We start from the raw sequence: 15,618 nt of genomic DNA on the forward strand, positions 1-15,618 counted from the left end.
GAAAGTTTTGCCTTGCTGCCGTTGCAATGACGAGTACTCGAAATGACAGTACTCTGTTGATTTTTTCACTCGTGTTCCGCAGGCCGCAGTTTGCACTACCACTTCATCCCCAACACGTAATGTCGCCTCCCAGAGCGCAGACGTCCGCTGCTCTCTGTAGTCGAAAAGGGCAGTTGTTTGAAGTGCGATGGATGAGCAGCCAGTCCCAGCAGAACAGGAAGCTGTGGCGTGCACTGTTTGTACAAATGCTAGGAACACTGGCGCACCAAGCAGCGCATGTAGCGTGGCCGAGCGCTTTAAGGCGCTGGTTTAAGGCACCAGTATCTCTGTAGGCGCGGTTTCGAATCCCGTAGCTGCCGGCGGTTTTGCTGTGATCGCGTTAACCTGGCGCTTTTTCTTCAAGTGTAACCTCCTTGAGCTCACATATGTTTGATACATGGAGCATTCTAGCTCCGCCTGACAGTTACAGCTACGATACTTTAGTGGTTACGGAAGGCCCAGGTTCGAAACCTGGTCACGGTACGAAAACGTCTCTTGACGCTGTCTCCTTAACTGCGACAGCTACAGACAAGTGGCGTCGCTACCATACGGCGGGCACGGCTTTTTCTTGCTGTGGATGGCCTAAAGAGACGCTTCCAGTGGGAGAGCAGTGGAAATACATGGCACGGCGATTGCCAAGATACTTCCATTTCGAAGTGATCTTTGTAGTACAAAGGAAACGTTTTGCCGCTGCTGCCCCAACGGTAACGTGGCCGAGCGGTCTAAGGCGCTGGTTTTAGGCACCAGTCTCTTCGGAGGCGTGGGTTCGAATCCCACCGTTGCCACTTTTTACGTCTCATTTTTGTGCCGTTGCGGTGTGTTCTCGTGGAGTGGGACGCAGCTCTTGTGACGCGCGTGTTGTGTAGGTAGCGTGGCCGAGCGGTCTAAGGCGCTGGTTTCAGGCACCATTCTCTTCGGAGGCGTGGGTTCGAATCCCACAGCTGCCAAACGTGTAATGTTTCCTGTGTCGAAGGCAGATGCACTCATTGCCCGCAAAGGAAACAGCACAACAAGGCGTGAGCGTCTGCTTGGTGAATTGTCGTAGAACAGTGCGTGGTGCAACGACAGGATTTTCAGGCACCTTTTGCTCTCATCATTGCTGGCGTTCGTCTCCACGAAATGCGTCCGGAGCACGCCGTTCTATAACGCGAGAGAGTGGATTTTTTACAGTTGTCGTCAGTCAACCGTGGGTGGCTGCTGCGTTCGCTGGAAAGAGCACTGCCGTCGTTATCCGGTGTGGTCTAGTGGCTAGGATACCTGGCTCTCACCCAGGAGGCCCGGGTTCGATTCCCGGTACCGGAATTGCGCGTTTTTATTGCTCCTCTTATGCGACTTGTCTCGACTTTGCTCGACTGACGCTACGCTGACGCGTGCAGAAAGCTACGTTAAGTATGACTCGCGGCAACACCTGACGGCGAGAGAGATGCGGCGTCTATCCACTTGTTATCGAGCCACATACCGGTACCTGTAGTCAAGAGGCTTGGAGGACTGCAAGACATTGCCACGGAGGTGAATGCAGCTAACCACTGTAGTTAGTGTCCTGACAGCGCAGGCACGTTCATTTGCTCGTATACATGTGATGGAGACCGTGTCTGACACTGCTGTGGCGTACACCTTGGCCTAGGCTTTGCTGGGTATCGCCACTTGCATTCGAGCCAGCTGCCTTCGCGTGCGCCTCCGTGGCCATGGCCGTGATCGTCTAGTGGTTAGGACATTGCGTTGTGGCCGCAATAACCCAGGTTCGAATCCTGGTCACGGCAATTTTGAAAGTTTTGCCTTGCTGCCGTTGCAATGACGAGTACTCGAAATGACAGTACTCTGTTGATTTTTTCACTCGTGTTCCGCAGGCCGCAGTTTGCACTACCACTTCATCCCCAACACGTAATGTCGCCTCCCAGAGCGCAGACGTCCGCTGCTCTCTGTAGTCGAAAAGGGCAGTTGTTTGAAGTGCGATGGATGAGCAGCCAGTCCCAGCAGAACAGGAAGCTGTGGCGTGCACTGTTTGTACAAATGCTAGGAACACTGGCGCACCAAGCAGCGCATGTAGCGTGGCCGAGCGCTTTAAGGCGCTGGTTTAAGGCACCAGTATCTCTGTAGGCGCGGTTTCGAATCCCGTAGCTGCCGGCGGTTTTGCTGTGATCGCGTTAACCTGGCGCTTTTTCTTCAAGTGTAACCTCCTTGAGCTCACATATGTTTGATACATGGAGCATTCTAGCTCCGCCTGACAGTTACAGCTACGATACTTTAGTGGTTACGGAAGGCCCAGGTTCGAAACCTGGTCACGGTACGAAAACGTCTCTTGACGCTGTCTCCTTAACTGCGACAGCTACAGACAAGTGGCGTCGCTACCATACGGCGGGCACGGCTTTTTCTTGCTGTGGATGGCCTAAAGAGACGCTTCCAGTGGGAGAGCAGTGGAAATACATGGCACGGCGATTGCCAAGATACTTCCATTTCGAAGTGATCTTTGTAGTACAAAGGAAACGTTTTGCCGCTGCTGCCCCAACGGTAACGTGGCCGAGCGGTCTAAGGCGCTGGTTTTAGGCACCAGTCTCTTCGGAGGCGTGGGTTCGAATCCCACCGTTGCCACTTTTTACGTCTCATTTTTGTGCCGTTGCGGTGTGTTCTCGTGGAGTGGGACGCAGCTCTTGTGACGCGCGTGTTGTGTAGGTAGCGTGGCCGAGCGGTCTAAGGCGCTGGTTTCAGGCACCATTCTCTTCGGAGGCGTGGGTTCGAATCCCACAGCTGCCAAACGTGTAATGTTTCCTGTGTCGAAGGCAGATGCACTCATTGCCCGCAAAGGAAACAGCACAACAAGGCGTGAGCGTCTGCTTGGTGAATTGTCGTAGAACAGTGCGTGGTGCAACGACAGGATTTTCAGGCACCTTTTGCTCTCATCATTGCTGGCGTTCGTCTCCACGAAATGCGTCCGGAGCACGCCGTTCTATAACGCGAGAGAGTGGATTTTTTACAGTTGTCGTCAGTCAACCGTGGGTGGCTGCTGCGTTCGCTGGAAAGAGCACTGCCGTCGTTATCCGGTGTGGTCTAGTGGCTAGGATACCTGGCTCTCACCCAGGAGGCCCGGGTTCGATTCCCGGTACCGGAATTGCGCGTTTTTATTGCTCCTCTTATGCGACTTGTCTCGACTTTGCTCGACTGACGCTACGCTGACGCGTGCAGAAAGCTACGTTAAGTATGACTCGCGGCAACACCTGACGGCGAGAGAGATGCGGCGTCTATCCACTTGTTATCGAGCCACATACCGGTACCTGTAGTCAAGAGGCTTGGAGGACTGCAAGACATTGCCACGGAGGTGAATGCAGCTAACCACTGTAGTTAGTGTCCTGACAGCGCAGGCACGTTCATTTGCTCGTATACATGTGATGGAGACCGTGTCTGACACTGCTGTGGCGTACACCTTGGCCTAGGCTTTGCTGGGTATCGCCACTTGCATTCGAGCCAGCTGCCTTCGCGTGCGCCTCCGTGGCCATGGCCGTGATCGTCTAGTGGTTAGGACATTGCGTTGTGGCCGCAATAACCCAGGTTCGAATCCTGGTCACGGCAATTTTGAAAGTTTTGCCTTGCTGCCGTTGCAATGACGAGTACTCGAAATGACAGTACTCTGTTGATTTTTTCACTCGTGTTCCGCAGGCCGCAGTTTGCACTACCACTTCATCCCCAACACGTAATGTCGCCTCCCAGAGCGCAGACGTCCGCTGCTCTCTGTAGTCGAAAAGGGCAGTTGTTTGAAGTGCGATGGATGAGCAGCCAGTCCCAGCAGAACAGGAAGCTGTGGCGTGCACTGTTTGTACAAATGCTAGGAACACTGGCGCACCAAGCAGCGCATGTAGCGTGGCCGAGCGCTTTAAGGCGCTGGTTTAAGGCACCAGTATCTCTGTAGGCGCGGTTTCGAATCCCGTAGCTGCCGGCGGTTTTGCTGTGATCGCGTTAACCTGGCGCTTTTTCTTCAAGTGTAACCTCCTTGAGCTCACATATGTTTGATACATGGAGCATTCTAGCTCCGCCTGACAGTTACAGCTACGATACTTTAGTGGTTACGGAAGGCCCAGGTTCGAAACCTGGTCACGGTACGAAAACGTCTCTTGACGCTGTCTCCTTAACTGCGACAGTTACAGACAAGTGGCGTCGCTACCATACGGCGGGCACGGCTTTTTCTTGCTGTGGATGGCCTAAAGAGACGCTTCCAGTGGGAGAGCAGTGGAAATACATGGCACGGCGATTGCCAAGATACTTCCATTTCGAAGTGATCTTTGTAGTACAAAGGAAACGTTTTGCCGCTGCTGCCCCAACGGTAACGTGGCCGAGCGGTCTAAGGCGCTGGTTTTAGGCACCAGTCTCTTCGGAGGCGTGGGTTCGAATCCCACCGTTGCCACTTTTTACGTCTCATTTTTGTGCCGTTGCGGTGTGTTCTCGTGGAGTGGGACGCAGCTCTTGTGACGCGCGTGTTGTGTAGGTAGCGTGGCCGAGCGGTCTAAGGCGCTGGTTTCAGGCACCATTCTCTTCGGAGGCGTGGGTTCGAATCCCACAGCTGCCAAACGTGTAATGTTTCCTGTGTCGAAGGCAGATGCACTCATTGCCCGCAAAGGAAACAGCACAACAAGGCGTGAGCGTCTGCTTGGTGAATTGTCGTAGAACAGTGCGTGGTGCAACGACAGGATTTTCAGGCACCTTTTGCTCTCATCATTGCTGGCGTTCGTCTCCACGAAATGCGTCCGGAGCACGCCGTTCTATAACGCGAGAGAGTGGATTTTTTACAGTTGTCGTCAGTCAACCGTGGGTGGCTGCTGCGTTCGCTGGAAAGAGCACTGCCGTCGTTATCCGGTGTGGTCTAGTGGCTAGGATACCTGGCTCTCACCCAGGAGGCCCGGGTTCGATTCCCGGTACCGGAATTGCGCGTTTTTATTGCTCCTCTTATGCGACTTGTCTCGACTTTGCTCGACTGACGCTACGCTGACGCGTGCAGAAAGCTACGTTAAGTATGACTCGCGGCAACACCTGACGGCGAGAGAGATGCGGCGTCTATCCACTTGTTATCGAGCCACATACCGGTACCTGTAGTCAAGAGGCTTGGAGGACTGCAAGACATTGCCACGGAGGTGAATGCAGCTAACCACTGTAGTTAGTGTCCTGACAGCGCAGGCACGTTCATTTGCTCGTATACATGTGATGGAGACCGTGTCTGACACTGCTGTGGCGTACACCTTGGCCTAGGCTTTGCTGGGTATCGCCACTTGCATTCGAGCCAGCTGCCTTCGCGTGCGCCTCCGTGGCCATGGCCGTGATCGTCTAGTGGTTAGGACATTGCGTTGTGGCCGCAATAACCCAGGTTCGAATCCTGGTCACGGCAATTTTGAAAGTTTTGCCTTGCTGCCGTTGCAATGACGAGTACTCGAAATGACAGTACTCTGTTGATTTTTTCACTCGTGTTCCGCAGGCCGCAGTTTGCACTACCACTTCATCCCCAACACGTAATGTCGCCTCCCAGAGCGCAGACGTCCGCTGCTCTCTGTAGTCGAAAAGGGCAGTTGTTTGAAGTGCGATGGATGAGCAGCCAGTCCCAGCAGAACAGGAAGCTGTGGCGTGCACTGTTTGTACAAATGCTAGGAACACTGGCGCACCAAGCAGCGCATGTAGCGTGGCCGAGCGCTTTAAGGCGCTGGTTTAAGGCACCAGTATCTCTGTAGGCGCGGTTTCGAATCCCGTAGCTGCCGGCGGTTTTGCTGTGATCGCGTTAACCTGGCGCTTTTTCTTCAAGTGTAACCTCCTTGAGCTCACATATGTTTGATACATGGAGCATTCTAGCTCCGCCTGACAGTTACAGCTACGATACTTTAGTGGTTACGGAAGGCCCAGGTTCGAAACCTGGTCACGGTACGAAAACGTCTCTTGACGCTGTCTCCTTAACTGCGACAGTTACAGACAAGTGGCGTCGCTACCATACGGCGGGCACGGCTTTTTCTTGCTGTGGATGGCCTAAAGAGACGCTTCCAGTGGGAGAGCAGTGGAAATACATGGCACGGCGATTGCCAAGATACTTCCATTTCGAAGTGATCTTTGTAGTACAAAGGAAACGTTTTGCCGCTGCTGCCCCAACGGTAACGTGGCCGAGCGGTCTAAGGCGCTGGTTTTAGGCACCAGTCTCTTCGGAGGCGTGGGTTCGAATCCCACCGTTGCCACTTTTTACGTCTCATTTTTGTGCCGTTGCGGTGTGTTCTCGTGGAGTGGGACGCAGCTCTTGTGACGCGCGTGTTGTGTAGGTAGCGTGGCCGAGCGGTCTAAGGCGCTGGTTTCAGGCACCATTCTCTTCGGAGGCGTGGGTTCGAATCCCACAGCTGCCAAACGTGTAATGTTTCCTGTGTCGAAGGCAGATGCACTCATTGCCCGCAAAGGAAACAGCACAACAAGGCGTGAGCGTCTGCTTGGTGAATTGTCGTAGAACAGTGCGTGGTGCAACGACAGGATTTTCAGGCACCTTTTGCTCTCATCATTGCTGGCGTTCGTCTCCACGAAATGCGTCCGGAGCACGCCGTTCTATAACGCGAGAGAGTGGATTTTTTACAGTTGTCGTCAGTCAACCGTGGGTGGCTGCTGCGTTCGCTGGAAAGAGCACTGCCGTCGTTATCCGGTGTGGTCTAGTGGCTAGGATACCTGGCTCTCACCCAGGAGGCCCGGGTTCGATTCCCGGTACCGGAATTGCGCGTTTTTATTGCTCCTCTTATGCGACTTGTCTCGACTTTGCTCGACTGACGCTACGCTGACGCGTGCAGAAAGCTACGTTAAGTATGACTCGCGGCAACACCTGACGGCGAGAGAGATGCGGCGTCTATCCACTTGTTATCGAGCCACATACCGGTACCTGTAGTCAAGAGGCTTGGAGGACTGCAAGACATTGCCACGGAGGTGAATGCAGCTAACCACTGTAGTTAGTGTCCTGACAGCGCAGGCACGTTCATTTGCTCGTATACATGTGATGGAGACCGTGTCTGACACTGCTGTGGCGTACACCTTGGCCTAGGCTTTGCTGGGTATCGCCACTTGCATTCGAGCCAGCTGCCTTCGCGTGCGCCTCCGTGGCCATGGCCGTGATCGTCTAGTGGTTAGGACATTGCGTTGTGGCCGCAATAACCCAGGTTCGAATCCTGGTCACGGCAATTTTGAAAGTTTTGCCTTGCTGCCGTTGCAATGACGAGTACTCGAAATGACAGTACTCTGTTGATTTTTTCACTCGTGTTCCGCAGGCCGCAGTTTGCACTACCACTTCATCCCCAACACGTAATGTCGCCTCCCAGAGCGCAGACGTCCGCTGCTCTCTGTAGTCGAAAAGGGCAGTTGTTTGAAGTGCGATGGATGAGCAGCCAGTCCCAGCAGAACAGGAAGCTGTGGCGTGCACTGTTTGTACAAATGCTAGGAACACTGGCGCACCAAGCAGCGCATGTAGCGTGGCCGAGCGCTTTAAGGCGCTGGTTTAAGGCACCAGTATCTCTGTAGGCGCGGTTTCGAATCCCGTAGCTGCCGGCGGTTTTGCTGTGATCGCGTTAACCTGGCGCTTTTTCTTCAAGTGTAACCTCCTTGAGCTCACATATGTTTGATACATGGAGCATTCTAGCTCCGCCTGACAGTTACAGCTACGATACTTTAGTGGTTACGGAAGGCCCAGGTTCGAAACCTGGTCACGGTACGAAAACGTCTCTTGACGCTGTCTCCTTAACTGCGACAGCTACAGACAAGTGGCGTCGCTACCATACGGCGGGCACGGCTTTTTCTTGCTGTGGATGGCCTAAAGAGACGCTTCCAGTGGGAGAGCAGTGGAAATACATGGCACGGCGATTGCCAAGATACTTCCATTTCGAAGTGATCTTTGTAGTACAAAGGAAACGTTTTGCCGCTGCTGCCCCAACGGTAACGTGGCCGAGCGGTCTAAGGCGCTGGTTTTAGGCACCAGTCTCTTCGGAGGCGTGGGTTCGAATCCCACCGTTGCCACTTTTTACGTCTCATTTTTGTGCCGTTGCGGTGTGTTCTCGTGGAGTGGGACGCAGCTCTTGTGACGCGCGTGTTGTGTAGGTAGCGTGGCCGAGCGGTCTAAGGCGCTGGTTTCAGGCACCATTCTCTTCGGAGGCGTGGGTTCGAATCCCACAGCTGCCAAACGTGTAATGTTTCCTGTGTCGAAGGCAGATGCACTCATTGCCCGCAAAGGAAACAGCACAACAAGGCGTGAGCGTCTGCTTGGTGAATTGTCGTAGAACAGTGCGTGGTGCAACGACAGGATTTTCAGGCACCTTTTGCTCTCATCATTGCTGGCGTTCGTCTCCACGAAATGCGTCCGGAGCACGCCGTTCTATAACGCGAGAGAGTGGATTTTTTACAGTTGTCGTCAGTCAACCGTGGGTGGCTGCTGCGTTCGCTGGAAAGAGCACTGCCGTCGTTATCCGGTGTGGTCTAGTGGCTAGGATACCTGGCTCTCACCCAGGAGGCCCGGGTTCGATTCCCGGTACCGGAATTGCGCGTTTTTATTGCTCCTCTTATGCGACTTGTCTCGACTTTGCTCGACTGACGCTACGCTGACGCGTGCAGAAAGCTACGTTAAGTATGACTCGCGGCAACACCTGACGGCGAGAGAGATGCGGCGTCTATCCACTTGTTATCGAGCCACATACCGGTACCTGTAGTCAAGAGGCTTGGAGGACTGCAAGACATTGCCACGGAGGTGAATGCAGCTAACCACTGTAGTTAGTGTCCTGACAGCGCAGGCACGTTCATTTGCTCGTATACATGTGATGGAGACCGTGTCTGACACTGCTGTGGCGTACACCTTGGCCTAGGCTTTGCTGGGTATCGCCACTTGCATTCGAGCCAGCTGCCTTCGCGTGCGCCTCCGTGGCCATGGCCGTGATCGTCTAGTGGTTAGGACATTGCGTTGTGGCCGCAATAACCCAGGTTCGAATCCTGGTCACGGCAATTTTGAAAGTTTTGCCTTGCTGCCGTTGCAATGACGAGTACTCGAAATGACAGTACTCTGTTGATTTTTTCACTCGTGTTCCGCAGGCCGCAGTTTGCACTACCACTTCATCCCCAACACGTAATGTCGCCTCCCAGAGCGCAGACGTCCGCTGCTCTCTGTAGTCGAAAAGGGCAGTTGTTTGAAGTGCGATGGATGAGCAGCCAGTCCCAGCAGAACAGGAAGCTGTGGCGTGCACTGTTTGTACAAATGCTAGGAACACTGGCGCACCAAGCAGCGCATGTAGCGTGGCCGAGCGCTTTAAGGCGCTGGTTTAAGGCACCAGTATCTCTGTAGGCGCGGTTTCGAATCCCGTAGCTGCCGGCGGTTTTGCTGTGATCGCGTTAACCTGGCGCTTTTTCTTCAAGTGTAACCTCCTTGAGCTCACATATGTTTGATACATGGAGCATTCTAGCTCCGCCTGACAGTTACAGCTACGATACTTTAGTGGTTACGGAAGGCCCAGGTTCGAAACCTGGTCACGGTACGAAAACGTCTCTTGACGCTGTCTCCTTAACTGCGACAGCTACAGACAAGTGGCGTCGCTACCATACGGCGGGCACGGCTTTTTCTTGCTGTGGATGGCCTAAAGAGACGCTTCCAGTGGGAGAGCAGTGGAAATACATGGCACGGCGATTGCCAAGATACTTCCATTTCGAAGTGATCTTTGTAGTACAAAGGAAACGTTTTGCCGCTGCTGCCCCAACGGTAACGTGGCCGAGCGGTCTAAGGCGCTGGTTTTAGGCACCAGTCTCTTCGGAGGCGTGGGTTCGAATCCCACCGTTGCCACTTTTTACGTCTCATTTTTGTGCCGTTGCGGTGTGTTCTCGTGGAGTGGGACGCAGCTCTTGTGACGCGCGTGTTGTGTAGGTAGCGTGGCCGAGCGGTCTAAGGCGCTGGTTTCAGGCACCATTCTCTTCGGAGGCGTGGGTTCGAATCCCACAGCTGCCAAACGTGTAATGTTTCCTGTGTCGAAGGCAGATGCACTCATTGCCCGCAAAGGAAACAGCACAACAAGGCGTGAGCGTCTGCTTGGTGAATTGTCGTAGAACAGTGCGTGGTGCAACGACAGGATTTTCAGGCACCTTTTGCTCTCATCATTGCTGGCGTTCGTCTCCACGAAATGCGTCCGGAGCACGCCGTTCTATAACGCGAGAGAGTGGATTTTTTACAGTTGTCGTCAGTCAACCGTGGGTGGCTGCTGCGTTCGCTGGAAAGAGCACTGCCGTCGTTATCCGGTGTGGTCTAGTGGCTAGGATACCTGGCTCTCACCCAGGAGGCCCGGGTTCGATTCCCGGTACCGGAATTGCGCGTTTTTATTGCTCCTCTTATGCGACTTGTCTCGACTTTGCTCGACTGACGCTACGCTGACGCGTGCAGAAAGCTACGTTAAGTATGACTCGCGGCAACACCTGACGGCGAGAGAGATGCGGCGTCTATCCACTTGTTATCGAGCCACATACCGGTACCTGTAGTCAAGAGGCTTGGAGGACTGCAAGACATTGCCACGGAGGTGAATGCAGCTAACCACTGTAGTTAGTGTCCTGACAGCGCAGGCACGTTCATTTGCTCGTATACATGTGATGGAGACCGTGTCTGACACTGCTGTGGCGTACACCTTGGCCTAGGCTTTGCTGGGTATCGCCACTTGCATTCGAGCCAGCTGCCTTCGCGTGCGCCTCCGTGGCCATGGCCGTGATCGTCTAGTGGTTAGGACATTGCGTTGTGGCCGCAATAACCCAGGTTCGAATCCTGGTCACGGCAATTTTGAAAGTTTTGCCTTGCTGCCGTTGCAATGACGAGTACTCGAAATGACAGTACTCTGTTGATTTTTTCACTCGTGTTCCGCAGGCCGCAGTTTGCACTACCACTTCATCCCCAACACGTAATGTCGCCTCCCAGAGCGCAGACGTCCGCTGCTCTCTGTAGTCGAAAAGGGCAGTTGTTTGAAGTGCGATGGATGAGCAGCCAGTCCCAGCAGAACAGGAAGCTGTGGCGTGCACTGTTTGTACAAATGCTAGGAACACTGGCGCACCAAGCAGCGCATGTAGCGTGGCCGAGCGCTTTAAGGCGCTGGTTTAAGGCACCAGTATCTCTGTAGGCGCGGTTTCGAATCCCGTAGCTGCCGGCGGTTTTGCTGTGATCGCGTTAACCTGGCGCTTTTTCTTCAAGTGTAACCTCCTTGAGCTCACATATGTTTGATACATGGAGCATTCTAGCTCCGCCTGACAGTTACAGCTACGATACTTTAGTGGTTACGGAAGGCCCAGGTTCGAAACCTGGTCACGGTACGAAAACGTCTCTTGACGCTGTCTCCTTAACTGCGACAGCTACAGACAAGTGGCGTCGCTACCATACGGCGGGCACGGCTTTTTCTTGCTGTGGATGGCCTAAAGAGACGCTTCCAGTGGGAGAGCAGTGGAAATACATGGCACGGCGATTGCCAAGATACTTCCATTTCGAAGTGATCTTTGTAGTACAAAGGAAACGTTTTGCCGCTGCTGCCCCAACGGTAACGTGGCCGAGCGGTCTAAGGCGCTGGTTTTAGGCACCAGTCTCTTCGGAGGCGTGGGTTCGAATCCCACCGTTGCCACTTTTTACGTCTCATTTTTGTGCCGTTGCGGTGTGTTCTCGTGGAGTGGGACGCAGCTCTTGTGACGCGCGTGTTGTGTAGGTAGCGTGGCCGAGCGGTCTAAGGCGCTGGTTTCAGGCACCATTCTCTTCGGAGGCGTGGGTTCGAATCCCACAGCTGCCAAACGTGTAATGTTTCCTGTGTCGAAGGCAGATGCACTCATTGCCCGCAAAGGAAACAGCACAACAAGGCGTGAGCGTCTGCTTGGTGAATTGTCGTAGAACAGTGCGTGGTGCAACGACAGGATTTTCAGGCACCTTTTGCTCTCATCATTGCTGGCGTTCGTCTCCACGAAATGCGTCCGGAGCACGCCGTTCTATAACGCGAGAGAGTGGATTTTTTACAGTTGTCGTCAGTCAACCGTGGGTGGCTGCTGCGTTCGCTGGAAAGAGCACTGCCGTCGTTATCCGGTGTGGTCTAGTGGCTAGGATACCTGGCTCTCACCCAGGAGGCCCGGGTTCGATTCCCGGTACCGGAATTGCGCGTTTTTATTGCTCCTCTTATGCGACTTGTCTCGACTTTGCTCGACTGACGCTACGCTGACGCGTGCAGAAAGCTACGTTAAGTATGACTCGCGGCAACACCTGACGGCGAGAGAGATGCGGCGTCTATCCACTTGTTATCGAGCCACATACCGGTACCTGTAGTCAAGAGGCTTGGAGGACTGCAAGACATTGCCACGGAGGTGAATGCAGCTAACCACTGTAGTTAGTGTCCTGACAGCGCAGGCACGTTCATTTGCTCGTATACATGTGATGGAGACCGTGTCTGACACTGCTGTGGCGTACACCTTGGCCTAGGCTTTGCTGGGTATCGCCACTTGCATTCGAGCCAGCTGCCTTCGCGTGCGCCTCCGTGGCCATGGCCGTGATCGTCTAGTGGTTAGGACATTGCGTTGTGGCCGCAATAACCCAGGTTCGAATCCTGGTCACGGCAATTTTGAAAGTTTTGCCTTGCTGCCGTTGCAATGACGAGTACTCGAAATGACAGTACTCTGTTGATTTTTTCACTCGTGTTCCGCAGGCCGCAGTTTGCACTACCACTTCATCCCCAACACGTAATGTCGCCTCCCAGAGCGCAGACGTCCGCTGCTCTCTGTAGTCGAAAAGGGCAGTTGTTTGAAGTGCGATGGATGAGCAGCCAGTCCCAGCAGAACAGGAAGCTGTGGCGTGCACTGTTTGTACAAATGCTAGGAACACTGGCGCACCAAGCAGCGCATGTAGCGTGGCCGAGCGCTTTAAGGCGCTGGTTTAAGGCACCAGTATCTCTGTAGGCGCGGTTTCGAATCCCGTAGCTGCCGGCGGTTTTGCTGTGATCGCGTTAACCTGGCGCTTTTTCTTCAAGTGTAACCTCCTTGAGCTCACATATGTTTGATACATGGAGCATTCTAGCTCCGCCTGACAGTTACAGCTACGATACTTTAGTGGTTACGGAAGGCCCAGGTTCGAAACCTGGTCACGGTACGAAAACGTCTCTTGACGCTGTCTCCTTAACTGCGACAGCTACAGACAAGTGGCGTCGCTACCATACGGCGGGCACGGCTTTTTCTTGCTGTGGATGGCCTAAAGAGACGCTTCCAGTGGGAGAGCAGTGGAAATACATGGCACGGCGATTGCCAAGATACTTCCATTTCGAAGTGATCTTTGTAGTACAAAGGAAACGTTTTGCCGCTGCTGCCCCAACGGTAACGTGGCCGAGCGGTCTAAGGCGCTGGTTTTAGGCACCAGTCTCTTCGGAGGCGTGGGTTCGAATCCCACCGTTGCCACTTTTTACGTCTCATTTTTGTGCCGTTGCGGTGTGTTCTCGTGGAGTGGGACGCAGCTCTTGTGACGCGCGTGTTGTGTAGGTAGCGTGGCCGAGCGGTCTAAGGCGCTGGTTTCAGGCACCATTCTCTTCGGAGGCGTGGGTTCGAATCCCACAGCTGCCAAACGTGTAATGTTTCCTGTGTCGAAGGCAGATGCACTCATTGCCCGCAAAGGAAACAGCACAACAAGGCGTGAGCGTCTGCTTGGTGAATTGTCGTAGAACAGTGCGTGGTGCAACGACAGGATTTTCAGGCACCTTTTGCTCTCATCATTGCTGGCGTTCGTCTCCACGAAATGCGTCCGGAGCACGCCGTTCTATAACGCGAGAGAGTGGATTTTTTACAGTTGTCGTCAGTCAACCGTGGGTGGCTGCTGCGTTCGCTGGAAAGAGCACTGCCGTCGTTATCCGGTGTGGTCTAGTGGCTAGGATACCTGGCTCTCACCCAGGAGGCCCGGGTTCGATTCCCGGTACCGGAATTGCGCGTTTTTATTGCTCCTCTTATGCGACTTGTCTCGACTTTGCTCGACTGACGCTACGCTGACGCGTGCAGAAAGCTACGTTAAGTATGACTCGCGGCAACACCTGACGGCGAGAGAGATGCGGCGTCTATCCACTTGTTATCGAGCCACATACCGGTACCTGTAGTCAAGAGGCTTGGAGGACTGCAAGACATTGCCACGGAGGTGAATGCAGCTAACCACTGTAGTTAGTGTCCTGACAGCGCAGGCACGTTCATTTGCTCGTATACATGTGATGGAGACCGTGTCTGACACTGCTGTGGCGTACACCTTGGCCTAGGCTTTGCTGGGTATCGCCACTTGCATTCGAGCCAGCTGCCTTCGCGTGCGCCTCCGTGGCCATGGCCGTGATCGTCTAGTGGTTAGGACATTGCGTTGTGGCCGCAATAACCCAGGTTCGAATCCTGGTCACGGCAATTTTGAAAGTTTTGCCTTGCTGCCGTTGCAATGACGAGTACTCGAAATGACAGTACTCTGTTGATTTTTTCACTCGTGTTCCGCAGGCCGCAGTTTGCACTACCACTTCATCCCCAACACGTAATGTCGCCTCCCAGAGCGCAGACGTCCGCTGCTCTCTGTAGTCGAAAAGGGCAGTTGTTTGAAGTGCGATGGATGAGCAGCCAGTCCCAGCAGAACAGGAAGCTGTGGCGTGCACTGTTTGTACAAATGCTAGGAACACTGGCGCACCAAGCAGCGCATGTAGCGTGGCCGAGCGCTTTAAGGCGCTGGTTTAAGGCACCAGTATCTCTGTAGGCGCGGTTTTGAATCCCGTAGCTGCCGGCGGTTTTGCTGTGATCGCGTTAACCTGGCGCTTTTTCTTCAAGTGTAACCTCCTTGAGCTCACATATGTTTGATACATGGAGCATTCTAGCTCCGCCTGACAGTTACAGCTACGATACTTTAGTGGTTACGGAAGGCCCAGGTTCGAAACCTGGTCACGGTACGAAAACGTCTCTTGACGCTGTCTCCTTAACTGCGACAGCTACAGACAAGTGGCGTCGCTACCATACGGCGGGCACGGCTTTTTCTTGCTGTGGATGGCCTAAAGAGACGCTTCCAGTGGGAGAGCAGTGGAAATACATGGCACGGCGATTGCCAAGATACTTCCATTTCGAAGTGATCTTTGTAGTACAAAGGAAACGTTTTGCCGCTGCTGCCCCAACGGTAACGTGGCCGAGCGGTCTAAGGCGCTGGTTTTAGGCACCAGTCTCTTCGGAGGCGTGGGTTCGAATCCCACCGTTGCCACTTTTTACGTCTCATTTTTGTGCCGTTGCGGTGTGTTCTCGTGGAGTGGGACGCAGCTCTTGTGACGCGCGTGTTGTGTAGGTAGCGTGGCCGAGCGGTCTAAGGCGCTGGTTTCAGGCACCATTCTCTTCGGAGGCGTGGGTTCGAATCCCACAGCTGCCAAACGTGTAATGTTTCCTGTGTCGAAGGCAGATGCACTCATTGCCCGCAAAGGAAACAGCACAACAAGGCGTGAGCGTCTGCTTGGTGAATTGTCGTAGAACAGTGCGTGGTGCAACGACAGGATTTTCAGGCACCTTTTGCTCTCATCATTGCTGGCGTTCGTCTCCACGAAATGCGTCCGGAGCACGCCGTTCTATAAC

The 15,618-nt window shown here is 53.9% G+C and overlaps 34 non-coding genes across 34 annotated transcripts; all 34 read left to right on the forward strand.

The window, feature by feature from the left end:
• Positions 1 to 742: 742 nt before the first annotated feature.
• On the forward strand, positions 743 to 824 carry Trnal-uag. Its single transcript has one exon. It is a non-coding gene; the product is annotated as a tRNA-Leu (tRNA).
• An 80-nt stretch (positions 825 to 904) lies between these two features.
• Trnal-cag lies at positions 905 to 986 on the forward strand. Its single transcript has one exon. It is a non-coding gene; the product is annotated as a tRNA-Leu (tRNA).
• A 283-nt stretch (positions 987 to 1,269) lies between these two features.
• Positions 1,270 to 1,341, forward strand: Trnae-cuc. Its single transcript has one exon. It is a non-coding gene; the product is annotated as a tRNA-Glu (tRNA).
• Positions 1,342 to 1,727: 386 nt separating this feature from the next.
• On the forward strand, positions 1,728 to 1,799 carry Trnah-gug. The gene has a single exon. It is a non-coding gene; the product is annotated as a tRNA-His (tRNA).
• Positions 1,800 to 2,546: 747 nt separating this feature from the next.
• On the forward strand, positions 2,547 to 2,628 carry Trnal-uag. Its single transcript has one exon. It is a non-coding gene; the product is annotated as a tRNA-Leu (tRNA).
• An 80-nt stretch (positions 2,629 to 2,708) lies between these two features.
• On the forward strand, positions 2,709 to 2,790 carry Trnal-cag. The gene has a single exon. It is a non-coding gene; the product is annotated as a tRNA-Leu (tRNA).
• Positions 2,791 to 3,073: 283 nt separating this feature from the next.
• On the forward strand, positions 3,074 to 3,145 carry Trnae-cuc. The gene has a single exon. It is a non-coding gene; the product is annotated as a tRNA-Glu (tRNA).
• Positions 3,146 to 3,531: 386 nt separating this feature from the next.
• Trnah-gug lies at positions 3,532 to 3,603 on the forward strand. The gene has a single exon. It is a non-coding gene; the product is annotated as a tRNA-His (tRNA).
• A 747-nt stretch (positions 3,604 to 4,350) lies between these two features.
• Positions 4,351 to 4,432, forward strand: Trnal-uag. Its single transcript has one exon. It is a non-coding gene; the product is annotated as a tRNA-Leu (tRNA).
• An 80-nt stretch (positions 4,433 to 4,512) lies between these two features.
• Trnal-cag lies at positions 4,513 to 4,594 on the forward strand. Its single transcript has one exon. It is a non-coding gene; the product is annotated as a tRNA-Leu (tRNA).
• A 283-nt stretch (positions 4,595 to 4,877) lies between these two features.
• On the forward strand, positions 4,878 to 4,949 carry Trnae-cuc. Its single transcript has one exon. It is a non-coding gene; the product is annotated as a tRNA-Glu (tRNA).
• Positions 4,950 to 5,335: 386 nt separating this feature from the next.
• Trnah-gug lies at positions 5,336 to 5,407 on the forward strand. Its single transcript has one exon. It is a non-coding gene; the product is annotated as a tRNA-His (tRNA).
• A 747-nt stretch (positions 5,408 to 6,154) lies between these two features.
• Trnal-uag lies at positions 6,155 to 6,236 on the forward strand. Its single transcript has one exon. It is a non-coding gene; the product is annotated as a tRNA-Leu (tRNA).
• An 80-nt stretch (positions 6,237 to 6,316) lies between these two features.
• Positions 6,317 to 6,398, forward strand: Trnal-cag. Its single transcript has one exon. It is a non-coding gene; the product is annotated as a tRNA-Leu (tRNA).
• Positions 6,399 to 6,681: 283 nt separating this feature from the next.
• On the forward strand, positions 6,682 to 6,753 carry Trnae-cuc. Its single transcript has one exon. It is a non-coding gene; the product is annotated as a tRNA-Glu (tRNA).
• A 386-nt stretch (positions 6,754 to 7,139) lies between these two features.
• Trnah-gug lies at positions 7,140 to 7,211 on the forward strand. Its single transcript has one exon. It is a non-coding gene; the product is annotated as a tRNA-His (tRNA).
• A 747-nt stretch (positions 7,212 to 7,958) lies between these two features.
• On the forward strand, positions 7,959 to 8,040 carry Trnal-uag. The gene has a single exon. It is a non-coding gene; the product is annotated as a tRNA-Leu (tRNA).
• An 80-nt stretch (positions 8,041 to 8,120) lies between these two features.
• Trnal-cag lies at positions 8,121 to 8,202 on the forward strand. The gene has a single exon. It is a non-coding gene; the product is annotated as a tRNA-Leu (tRNA).
• A 283-nt stretch (positions 8,203 to 8,485) lies between these two features.
• Positions 8,486 to 8,557, forward strand: Trnae-cuc. The gene has a single exon. It is a non-coding gene; the product is annotated as a tRNA-Glu (tRNA).
• Positions 8,558 to 8,943: 386 nt separating this feature from the next.
• Positions 8,944 to 9,015, forward strand: Trnah-gug. The gene has a single exon. It is a non-coding gene; the product is annotated as a tRNA-His (tRNA).
• Positions 9,016 to 9,762: 747 nt separating this feature from the next.
• Positions 9,763 to 9,844, forward strand: Trnal-uag. Its single transcript has one exon. It is a non-coding gene; the product is annotated as a tRNA-Leu (tRNA).
• Positions 9,845 to 9,924: 80 nt separating this feature from the next.
• On the forward strand, positions 9,925 to 10,006 carry Trnal-cag. The gene has a single exon. It is a non-coding gene; the product is annotated as a tRNA-Leu (tRNA).
• A 283-nt stretch (positions 10,007 to 10,289) lies between these two features.
• Positions 10,290 to 10,361, forward strand: Trnae-cuc. The gene has a single exon. It is a non-coding gene; the product is annotated as a tRNA-Glu (tRNA).
• A 386-nt stretch (positions 10,362 to 10,747) lies between these two features.
• Positions 10,748 to 10,819, forward strand: Trnah-gug. Its single transcript has one exon. It is a non-coding gene; the product is annotated as a tRNA-His (tRNA).
• A 747-nt stretch (positions 10,820 to 11,566) lies between these two features.
• Positions 11,567 to 11,648, forward strand: Trnal-uag. Its single transcript has one exon. It is a non-coding gene; the product is annotated as a tRNA-Leu (tRNA).
• An 80-nt stretch (positions 11,649 to 11,728) lies between these two features.
• Positions 11,729 to 11,810, forward strand: Trnal-cag. The gene has a single exon. It is a non-coding gene; the product is annotated as a tRNA-Leu (tRNA).
• A 283-nt stretch (positions 11,811 to 12,093) lies between these two features.
• Trnae-cuc lies at positions 12,094 to 12,165 on the forward strand. The gene has a single exon. It is a non-coding gene; the product is annotated as a tRNA-Glu (tRNA).
• A 386-nt stretch (positions 12,166 to 12,551) lies between these two features.
• Positions 12,552 to 12,623, forward strand: Trnah-gug. The gene has a single exon. It is a non-coding gene; the product is annotated as a tRNA-His (tRNA).
• Positions 12,624 to 13,370: 747 nt separating this feature from the next.
• On the forward strand, positions 13,371 to 13,452 carry Trnal-uag. Its single transcript has one exon. It is a non-coding gene; the product is annotated as a tRNA-Leu (tRNA).
• Positions 13,453 to 13,532: 80 nt separating this feature from the next.
• On the forward strand, positions 13,533 to 13,614 carry Trnal-cag. The gene has a single exon. It is a non-coding gene; the product is annotated as a tRNA-Leu (tRNA).
• Positions 13,615 to 13,897: 283 nt separating this feature from the next.
• Trnae-cuc lies at positions 13,898 to 13,969 on the forward strand. The gene has a single exon. It is a non-coding gene; the product is annotated as a tRNA-Glu (tRNA).
• Positions 13,970 to 14,355: 386 nt separating this feature from the next.
• Trnah-gug lies at positions 14,356 to 14,427 on the forward strand. Its single transcript has one exon. It is a non-coding gene; the product is annotated as a tRNA-His (tRNA).
• A 747-nt stretch (positions 14,428 to 15,174) lies between these two features.
• Positions 15,175 to 15,256, forward strand: Trnal-uag. The gene has a single exon. It is a non-coding gene; the product is annotated as a tRNA-Leu (tRNA).
• Positions 15,257 to 15,336: 80 nt separating this feature from the next.
• Positions 15,337 to 15,418, forward strand: Trnal-cag. Its single transcript has one exon. It is a non-coding gene; the product is annotated as a tRNA-Leu (tRNA).
• The last annotated feature ends 200 nt before the right edge of the window (positions 15,419 to 15,618 follow it).

This window comes from Schistocerca americana, unplaced genomic scaffold (assembly GCF_021461395.2).
Source record: "Schistocerca americana isolate TAMUIC-IGC-003095 unplaced genomic scaffold, iqSchAmer2.1 HiC_scaffold_1083, whole genome shotgun sequence".
Classification (NCBI taxonomy): Eukaryota; Metazoa; Arthropoda; class Insecta; order Orthoptera; family Acrididae; genus Schistocerca; species Schistocerca americana.